This window comes from Primulina eburnea, unplaced genomic scaffold (assembly GCF_022965805.1).
Source record: "Primulina eburnea isolate SZY01 unplaced genomic scaffold, ASM2296580v1 ctg629_ERROPOS887756, whole genome shotgun sequence".
Taxonomy (NCBI): Eukaryota; Viridiplantae; Streptophyta; class Magnoliopsida; order Lamiales; family Gesneriaceae; genus Primulina; species Primulina eburnea.
The window spans coordinates 82,233-93,998 of record NW_027331410.1 but is presented as its reverse complement, the minus strand read 5'-3'; positions in this window follow the sequence as shown (position 1 = coordinate 93,998).

Below are 11,766 nucleotides of genomic sequence, written 5' to 3'. Positions count from 1 at the left end.
GAATAAAAATACCAAGCTTGCTGCCCATCTCATGTATTATTTTCAAATTGAACCTAGCGGTTCTCAATCAGAATCAGATGAATCAATTCTAATAATCAGCTAAAGTTGAACTAGGGGCTCTTTAGACCAAAAGCAAATGAGAGAAAGAATGAATCTAGATTAGATTGTTCACAGCACTTGCTTTCAAAAGGAAAAATATTGGATAAAATCGAACATCCTGAGGTAGGAAAAGAAACAAGATTATGCTAGGTGTTGTTGAATGAATATACATCAGGAATCATCTGTTGTGAGTATATGGTTGGACTGTGAGGAGCAATTTATAAAACTCGGTGGATAAAACTCAACGAGACTCCGATCAAATACGTAAATTGTTCATATGAAAGCATTATGGGTCATTTATATAAAAATAAATATTCAATCATTTGAAACATATTATATAGGCCGGAAACCTTGTGTAACTACATGTCTTTGGGTTATATGCCTTTAAGAACATGTTGGATAGGTATAACAATGTCATGTACTATAATATGGATATTTTTGGAAAATTTAAAAGATTAAGGAGCTCAAACAAACATTTGAGGGAATAAGGAATGAGGAAAAAATTATGTTTGAGAATGTAGAGTTATTATTGAGTGTTTCTAATTTGAATTTAGGGGTGTCAAAATGCAATACGACCCGTCAACTCGACACGACCAACACGAAAAAAATCAAGTTGGGTTGGTGTTTTCGGGTTCGGGTGGGTTCGGGTTAGTGTCATGTTATACGGGTTTCGGGTTGGGTCGGGTTGGGTTGCGGGTTGACCTGAAAACTTTTTTTTTTGAAAATATTACCTATATTTTTATATTGTATGTTTGAACAAAATTTATTGTATATTTATATGATAAATTTTCATCATTTAATATTTATTTTGTATATTTTTCACTTTTTTTAACAATTGTTTATTTGATTTAGTAAATGTACTTTAATTTTCTACGATTAAACTTTCAGATTTAAATCGAAAATTTTGTTATTATGTTTTTAAATTATAGTATTATTATTTTTTATTTTTTCGAATTTTTTTAAAAAAAATAAATAAAATTCGGGTTAGGCTGGTTAGACGGGTTGAATCGAATTAAACGGGTTCATGTTCGGGTTGGGGGTTTTCGGATTGCTTCGGGTTCGGGTTGAAAAAAACAATAAAAAAAATTTGCGGGTTGACCCGAAACCCGACCCGATTGACACCTCTATTTGAATTTAAGAGTGGAAGAGGGAAAAAAATGAGCAAAAATATTTAAAATCAAAGATAAGGCCACCAGACATAAACTGAAGTGATTCCAACAATACGTTATTACTATATATATACACATTCTATTATTAACATAGGCTGGTCACCAGACTATACACCAATCTCTTTCTGAATTAAATGTTTATATATTTTCTTTTTCAAAATAATAATATTTTTTTCTTTCTATATAAAATTTGATCGAATTTTTTAGAAGGGTTACATTTCTTTTGATGTTGTAAACCTCACCAACCAACAAATATTGATATTTTGAAAGCAGATGTTTTCCTAATTTCTGAATAGGTCAGGGCGAGAGATAACGGGTCGGGCACGGGTGGATCACTATCTCACGTCCTCTTCGACCCACAATTCTATTTTAACACGTATTTTGTACCAAAATAATGCAAACATGAATATTTTAGAATATTCTAACTATTTTATTCACAATAATTATTTCATTCCATCAAATATCTAACTATTGTTTTCTAATTTAAAAATATTTAAATGTAAAATAAAAAAAATTTAATTATACTTTTTCTTTAAACATATGTGTAATTGATTCAGATTAATTTCTACAATTCTAGAAATTGATGGTCAGTATCAAAACACAAATATTTTCAGTAATCAAATCATATTAAAGTGAATCTCGTATAAGACCGTCTCATGGATCTTAATCCGTGAGACGACTCAACCCTACCCATTTTCACAATAAAGAGTAATACTCTTAGCATAAAAAATCATACCTTTTCATGGATGACCCAAATAAGAGACCTGTCTCACAACTACGACCCGTGAGAGTCCGTCTCACAACTACGACTCGTGAGACCGTCTCACACAAGTTTTTGCCATAAATTTATACCATATATCTAGCCACAAAAATTTTAGTTTGATCCCATTATAGGTCCTATATTTAGGTATTTTGTGAAACGGTCTAACATGTCTATATTCATGAGACAGGTCGACCCGACCATATAATACTCCACATAAAAAATAATATTTTTTGCATGAGCTCAACACTCTCAGTCTCTTATTATCTCGAAAAGTTCTGCTTGTCGATAGCCTCAAATATGATTCGAATCCGGATTTGTCATCAGTTTACAAAATTAAGTTGAGATCAGGACTTTTCATCTGGATCAAATACAAATTCTTTGTTGAGTAATCCAAATCAACTGAAGTGCTTGAGATCATGTTTGAATAGAATGACAAGAGATCGAAAAAACTCAAAACCATGGTTCGGATCATATATTTGACTTTTTTGGATTTCACATCAAATTTTTTATAAAAAAATCTTAAATTTAAATCTATCAATCCAAATACAACGTACGTCGATTAAGTCGTGAAAAAAATTATTGATCTCGATCGGCCAATATAAAATGTGATGGAATCTTGAATTAAATGTAGGTAGGAAAGGCTAGTGATGATATCAATTATTTACCTATGGTTGTTGGACCAAAAATAATAAATTTGTTGATAGATCAACATTAATGCTTTAAAAAGAGAAGCAGGACCTGATAGTTCTGAATTTTTAATAATACTCGGGCTCTTTGGGAAAGGCAATCATTTGTGCAATTTGAATTACCCTTTTCTTCTAATTTTTCAATTTATTTTTTTTATATAAAAAAAATTACATGCAAATCTGCGCCTAATTCGTCAGATCTTCACTTAGTTTCGTTATGTCATTATATATACAGATTTATAATACATATTTTTTTTGAGTAAAAACGTGTGTGTGACGGTTTCACATGTCATATTTGTGAGACAGATATTTTATTTAGATCATCCATGAAAAAATATTATTTTTTTATGTTAAGAGTATTATTTTTTATTGTGAATATCTGTAGGGTTGACATATCTTACAAATAAAGATTCGTGAGACCGTCTCACAAGAGACCTACTCATTTTTTTGGTATACAACTTAAGAAATATAAGTTTTGAAAGAATTTATGTTTTTTTGGGGAAAATGTGACGGAATATTCCAACATCTATAATCTGTGCTGGCTAATTTTTTTTGAGGAATTAGGTGAAAATCAAATCAACCATAAGGATTTAGATAAAACTAAAGATTCCCATTTCATACTAAGATACAATACTTACAATAATTCATGACCACGAGATCGAGATCGAGATCGAGATCGAGAATATATTCTCATCTCATACTATGATGCATACAACTCGACTGACAACTGATTAATCACGAAACTGATCAGTTCTTGTTTTGTAGTATGATACGATCATACGAAGAAGTCGAATTAATTTGAATACAAACCGGCTACGTATCGATCGATCGAACGAGTTCGAGGAAAAATTTGCAAAAAAATTTACTTATTATATGGTATACAAACATTATATCTGAATATTCGTAGCCTGAGGATAGACCCAAAATAACTCCTTAAAACTCGATAATTTGCAGGAAAAAGCAAGAGTAAGGACACCAACTCGGAGTTTGCATGTTTCCTTTCTTCTGCAGGCTTTGAAATTATGTCAAAAATTTGTGTAGTTGGGGTCTACATTTTATTCAATATTTTGATAGCATACTTTCAGAAATATATTAATTCCAGAGGTTTCGCAAATTTTGGCAATGGCAAAAATAAGTGAAACAAATTGTACCAACAAGCAACGGGTCATTATCAAGGGAAAACTATAGAATTAATTTGGACGAAACTTGAATTTTTCTACGAATTCTATTTAACCTTCCCTCCTGATATTGCTTGCACCTCTAGATAAATTCGGATACGGTCACAATCGGAGTATACTCCGGCTTGTCGAACGCCACCCACGACACCATCCCCACACATGGATGCAGACTTCGGACATAGGGATTTTGTTTTACAAATGAAGAACACAAGCATATTCATACACATGTTTTCCTTTTTTCTGACTTGAGTATCGGAGAGATGTCCGAATCGAAAACCCTTTTTCCTGAATTGTGCTTGTATTTCAATCATCACGTATTTATAATTACATGCACGTATATTTTACGCTATATGCAATACGTCTCCCACAATTACTGGTGTAGCCAAATGATGTATAAATCCACCAAACAAAAGTACTGAAAATTAATGTATTTGACAATACTGAAGATGCATGAAATTTATTGCCAGAGCCAAAAACCATGTGAATGGCAGAAAACTATTCAATTTGGAAACAAGATAGTTAATGATGTCTTTCGATATTTACCATTGCAAACATATGCAGAAATGCCTCAGTACTCATAATAAATTAAAACCCGAAAATTATTGTACAAAATTCAGCAATCTATTAGATTTTAGCAGTTCAAATATTTACTCACGAAATACTCGTATAGATAATTCATTGATGCATGTAGCCTGCAGATCTTTGGAGCAAACGATCTGTTATTCGAAACCGTCACAAAACGTCGAGTTGTAAAAAGAAGAAGATGCAACCCGGCCCTTCATGAGTACTGGGTTGATCTTGAAATTTTGAAAGAGATCTGTTGTTCGAAACGGTCCCAAAATTGGTGCTCTAATTCGAAATCGCACAAAAAATAGTGATGACTTCGAACAAGCTGTTCCATATCTGCAAATACCGAACTACTGATGCAGTGTCCAATATTACGATTCGACATTAGTTTTTTCGACAAAATTATACATGATACATGCATATGTCGACTGATCAAGGGCTGGCAATATTACTATTGAACGTCAATTTTTCGAAAAATTTAATAGATATACACAAAGTTGATATTTTTAACTAGCTAGGAAAATCTGTACGTTTTTCATTTTTGGTTATTTTATCGGTGGTCAAACATTCACAGTCTTCGTCTACTAACTTGCAATTTCTTTTTCAATTTTGGTTATTTTACGTTGGAGTGCTGACATGACGTTGAACATGTCAGTATTCGTCACATCAGTATTTTCTGGTACTAGTGCTTGATGATTTATTCTACAAGGTGAGAAAAAAATTATACAAACTAGTCAGCCTAGGCTATTAAGAAAAGACCAATAGGAATAACAAGAGACTAATGGCCCAACATAAGTTTTGGACTCAAATATATATATTGAGTGCAACTTGAAACTGAATTTTTTATTTTTTATCCTTGAAAATGCGTATCCATGATTAGTATAATATATAGAATCGAATCCTGGAACTAAGCCTTGAAATCGAAACCTTATCTCAAACTCGAAACTTTGGTGTCAGATGAACTATAAGCATCAAACCAGAATCTCAGCCACGGATATATTTTCATGCCCAAGCAATCCACGTGAATTCCTTCTAGACACAAGCGGAAAACTCAGCCACACCATGTGACAATTTGGATGTAAGTTTCAATCAACAAGAGCGATCTATGTCAGTTTATTCAATTAAATCGACATTAATATTGTAAAGTCTAGGCTATATCGAGAGAAATACTATATCGATCTAAATCTAATGTTGTACGCCACGCCGGGGGCGTCGGTCTTCGCACCATTTCCTACAAGATCAAAAAGCTCGTTTCAAAGTCTAGGTATCAGCACTAAGCACGAGTCCTGTTATTGATAATTAAATGATGTATGCACTACATTTTACAAAAATTTCTAAATTCTAATGGATACATTTATCCTTTGGGTAATCAAGTAAACTAAAATCTGTATAAATATCATCATCCACATCCAGAAAAATGTATGCTTTGGAAGAAGCTTGTACAGTTTGGGAAGGGGTTTTGATTGATCAAAAAGAGAAATCTACTTCAACCGATATGCCCTTAGGCACGACCATACATAACATAGAAATCACACATGGAAAGAGTGGACAATTAGTTAAAGGAGTGGGTGTTGTGCGAAACTGATTGCAAAAGAGGGGAAATTGGCCACATTAAAATTATCTTCTCGGGAGGTTCGTTTGATATCCAAAAACTGCTCAGCAACAATCAGACAAGTGGTTGTGATTTACTCGGACAATACTCCACCACATGTCCTGGTTGTTTACAAGAGATCCAATAAATCTCCAGATAATCTAACATACATATAAATATATGACTTCTAATTATGAATTTTTTATTATACCCTTGTTCATTTAAGTTAGGAAATTAAATCAATGGTTTTTTTTAATTGGTTCTTTTGTAATTTATTGTCTATCTGAAATGACTTTGGACATTAATGCATATCGAATTTATCAATTTACTTATGATTTTTCTTTGTTGCTACTAAAATAAGTGTATTTCTTCATGTTTGCTAATGAATATTTAATATTTATCTTTTGTAATTTATTGTCTATCTTAAATGACTTTGGACATTAATGCATGTTGAATTTATCAATTTACCCATGATTTTTCTTTGTTGCTACTAAAATGAGTGGATTTTTTCATGTTTGCTAATGAATATTTAATATTTATATCTTATTTTTCTTTTATTTTACATATAACAACAAGTTGATTTTTAAATATGAACTAAGAAGCATCATATATATTATAGATATTGAAATATGTTAAAGATTATTTATAAGAATATTTTTTAACGTAAAATTATTCGGTGACGGCGGTTTTGCTATAATTTAGTCAGATTATTTTTAAATTGTGGTTTTGCTACGTGTACCTCTCATTGCGTGGGGTATAAAACTGTGTACCATATATGGATGTAACTAGCTTTAATTTTAAAACATAACTAATAAAATATGAGTTCTTCAACTATATTTTTTTCATTTTCGCACTATTATAAACACGTTATATTATTTCTTTTATAAATTTTATATATTTAATTTAAGTTGTTTTTATAAATTAATATCTATAAATTTGTGAAATTCTTGATATTTTTATATAGCTGATAAGAAAGATTAAAAGTAGTAAACTGTGTAACATAATAGGAGGTGCCCATTAGTTTTTTTTTTAAAGAATAAAATATCATTATATTTTGGACTTGACGATGAATTTTTTTTGCCTTCCTAATAAAATATTTATCTATATGCCTTATCTTGATAGAGATTTTCCTAATATATTATATGCTCTTGAATTTTCATGTATTTTCTCCTAATTTCAATAAATATATCAATAATTTTAAAATTAATATATACATCACATCTATTTTAATCACTCCATTTCTTCCGGTCTTTTTAATTCATTATACATCAAGATTCAGGCGTACATTCTTTCTCATTAACAATTAATTCATATACTTAATTATGATCCTATATATATATATATATATATATAATATGTGGAGAAACTGAGTGAACCTTAAAAAAAAGAAAAATAAAGTGGATTTAGACCCGAAGTGTGAACGAATTAAATAAACAAAATAAAAAGACCATAGGAAAAAACACGTAAGCATTGAAAAGATTAATCAAAATCAAGTCAGACAACGAAAAGAAAACATAAAATTAGATATGATGATATGATTGTTGAATTTAATTGAAGAAAGAAGCAGGAAAAATAAAATAAAAATATGAAAAAAGATAATGAAAAATTCGAAAATTATACAAGAAAATGATTAAAGAAACTAAACCATAGTTGTTTAAAATGATAAATAAGCTGTGAAAAATATTTATTATCGAATAATTTGTGAAAAAATTATGTTTTTACATTCATTAACAAATTAGGCTCAATATTTATAATATACCTAATCAAGTTCGTTACCCCCACGTACAACACACGTGCTTTGCTACTAGTGATTGTTAAATATATCAACCATGTTCCTAATTTGCAAGTTCTATATATATATATATATATATATATATATATATATATATATATATATATATATATATATATATATATATATATTCTAATAAAATCTGACATATTTGAACTGTATGAGTTCATATCTCAGTCACCTTCAACTCCAAGTTGTTGACCTTTGCAAGTATGTGGAATGGGCCTACTCGTGTCCCCCTATATCATATGGTACTTCATTAAACATTTTATTTGATAAATAACAGGCAGATTTTGTCATTCCCCCAACACCTGATGCAACGTTTCTTCGGAATAGACCGGGGGCGAACCCAAAATTTTCTCGTTGTATCGATAAGTTCGGATGTAAAAAGGATCATCGGTATCATCTCGTATGTTTTCGATACACCCCTTTTCGACGATTAAAAGATAATACGGCGCGGCTAAGATGTTTGAATTTTCAAGAATCTTAGTGAGCCCTCCAAAAAGTAATCTGCCATGTGAATGGGTTACACTTAGCTAGACAAACTCTATTATTGATCATATCACTTGCAATGAAGAAACATGGCAGGTTTACAACTTACTTGAAACATACACTATTCTCGCTTCAGTTTTCAATTAACCGATACAGTGCTGACGTGTGTAGTATCGAATCAACACTTCCGATTAAAAATAATTAAAATTGTATAAAATTGAAAGATGAATTACTGATAATTAAATTTGGCAATATGGATTACTAAAAGAGCAAAAAAAAGTAAATATATAGAACCAAAATATAATTTCCCAAGCCGCAAAACACAAGACGTACGTGCTCGCAGTCCCTAACAGAGTGTGTCGCAATGCGAAGCACACGCTGTTGTGCCTTAACGGCTTAGGTCGAGGCAACCTTTCAACGCAATTTAATTCATTGTGTATTTATATAATTTTCTAAATTTTATAATCTTTTTCGAAATATATTTTTGCTTAAGATCGACCTAATCCGACCGCTTTTGATTGCTTGTCCGTTTGAAGCATAAAAAGGAAGAAAGACAATTTTTTAGGACTCACTGTGTTCGTTTCATAACAGCCCAACAACATCACATGACCACTTTATGAACAAACTGGAAAGTCTCTTAAAACACTAGAAACACACTTTTTTGAATATTTTTTAAGTGTTTTTTTTTACCCAAATCCATGTGAAATATCAAAAATTCACATTTTTCTCATGTAAAAATTAAATAAACATCTTAGACCTTAACTTTTTATAAAAGTTGTACGAATACATCTTGAAAATATGGAGAGTTGAATTATTTTGATGATATCTCATATATCAGTGATCAAAATTACTAGCGGGCAAAATAGTTATAAAAAAAAAAACTTAGTTTGTTACAAGTTATATTTCAAGTCGGATAGACTAGTTCAGATGTTATCTATGCTAACTATACGTTGCACAATTAAGCTAGATGACATGGATACAACAACGGGCGGTGACTTGTAGAAAAACGATTTTTATTTCTTATAGTTTTGCTTGTTGGCCATTTGATCAATTGTCTATGAAATATCGTCAAAATACTTCAACTTGCCTGATTTTTAGCTAGCGTAGGAGATGTTTCTGCAACTTTTATAAAAGATTAAAATCTAAGATGTTTATTTAATTTTCATATCAGAGAAGCGTGTCTTTTCGAGATTTCACATGGGGGCTTGGTGCAAAATACTCTATTTTTTTCTTGTAAGGCTATAAAATCCACATCCAAAATCAATAAAAGATTGTGCTTGTTCCCCATTTAAAATAAAATCAAACTCTCTCATAAAACCCACCAAATTAATAATGGGGATGAGACTTAAAAGAGAAGCAATTAGGATTCATTTTTCTGGATCGATGAGTTGTAACAAAATTGATGTCCGACGAGGAAAAATTTTAAAAACTGTCTTGTTTGTTGGTCTAGATAGTTCTAATATGCCGAGCGCGATGTTAACACTACCGCAAAAAAAAGGCTAAAAATGCAAGCAAAGCCAATTCTTTGGACGTAGACCAAATATGGAACAATTAGAATATCAAAATCCAATATAAGCTATCTCTCACGTAATGCTTTTTGGATTTTCCGGTACAGTGCAACTCAAATTTTTCTAAACGAACAACATTACATGTATCATGTTTTACTCGTAAGCATCGCAAAAGTGTATGTTCGAACGTTTTTTGATCCGGATTTGATCAAAAAAATGGATCCTTTTAATATTTGGTTTTTTTTTTTTACTTTTGCAATGTTAGAATCAAGATCTTATTTGGCATTAGAGATTAATTCATCGTGTGTACTTGTTTGCCCCACCTTTGTTCTATAAGAAGATGGTGCCATTCCACCACCATGTTAGTTGTTTGCACCTGTGGACCTCCTTGTTTGTCGTTGAAGAGGAATTGTGACTAACTGTTAGAATCACACATTTTAGGGTTGTTGATAGGTCAAATTTTGCAAAGAATTTCGATTCTTAATTAATTTGGGAAAATCTCAATGTTGTATGTTCGTCTCTAAACGATTTCGATCATTTATAAAGTTCATTGTATCTTTTTTTTTTTTTTTGTGACAATTTTAGTCTTTTTCTCTGTAACGCTGATCTGGTGTTGACATGTGCTCTACACGGAACTCACTTAAAAAATGAAAGATGAACTCATAATTCTAATTTCCTTTTAGACTTCAAAAGTCCATTCATATTTAGTTACCTTTTGTTTTTTTTGAGTTAAAAGGGGGTTTGCATGACACTTTATTTTTCACCTTGTCAACCTTGTCCGGGATAATGTCGAAGAAACAAAAGTGAGATAGTACTATTTTCTTTATTTGAGGTATCATTATCATTATCTTTGTGTTTCTAATACAATAAGTCCCTTTCAAAGCCATGATAAAAATAGGTAAAGACTCGGACTTTAAAAAAAAAATAGTGAAAAATGTACGAAGAACAGCGCCACACGAACTAAATTGTAGCAAGAATAATCAATCATATTCCTAAAATATCTTTTCCGGGTTGCGATTGAACCAAGCTGTTCAGACCGATCTAATGCCGATATATTAAACTTGATCTTGACTGAGCTTGAGTCGAGTAGGTCATATACTATAAGAGTATGTCTCTTGTGTGACAGTCTCACGAATCTTTATCGGTAAACGGATCAACCCTATCGATATTCACAATAAAAAGTAATATTTTTTCATAGATGATCCAAATAAGAGATTCGTCTCACAGAATACGACCCGTGAGACCGTCTCACACAAGTTTTTGTGATACTATAATATCATCTTACGTCTAATTTGAGTATATGAGAAAGAAGAAAAGAAAGAGGGATAGCGATTTAAAAGCCTACCAACCTAAAAGGCATATTAATGGTGTCGAGATAAAGTGTATTTTTTTTTAAATCAAACTTTACAAAAGAAAAATTGGGGGGAAAGATCTCAAAGATAGTCCAATCGAATAGATATGTCTTGATCGTATTCAACCATATTCAAAGGAAACATATTGAATATTTTTTTGTTTGATTTCAATTTGATTGATTTGGCATAAAAGTTGGCTAAGTTCTATGAATATTTTTGTAGATATTTTAAATTTGTGACATGAAATATTATTTCATCGGGTTGCGTATGAATGACTACTTAATATCATGCATTTAGTGAAAACAACTTATATCAAATATTGCATTCATTTATTACAAAACTCCAAATAATAATCTATTAATAGTTACACCAAATACTGAAAAACTCAAATGCTTAAATAACATAAAAAAAAAAAAAAAAAAAAATCCAGAGCACTGATTTTCCGCTTGGACAAGTACTTATCAAACTTTTATATAAAAAAAAATTTACTATTTTTTTTTAAAAAAGTTTTAAAAATTATTTTAAGATTTGAACAATTATTCTATAAAAACATTTTTACAGATACAAAT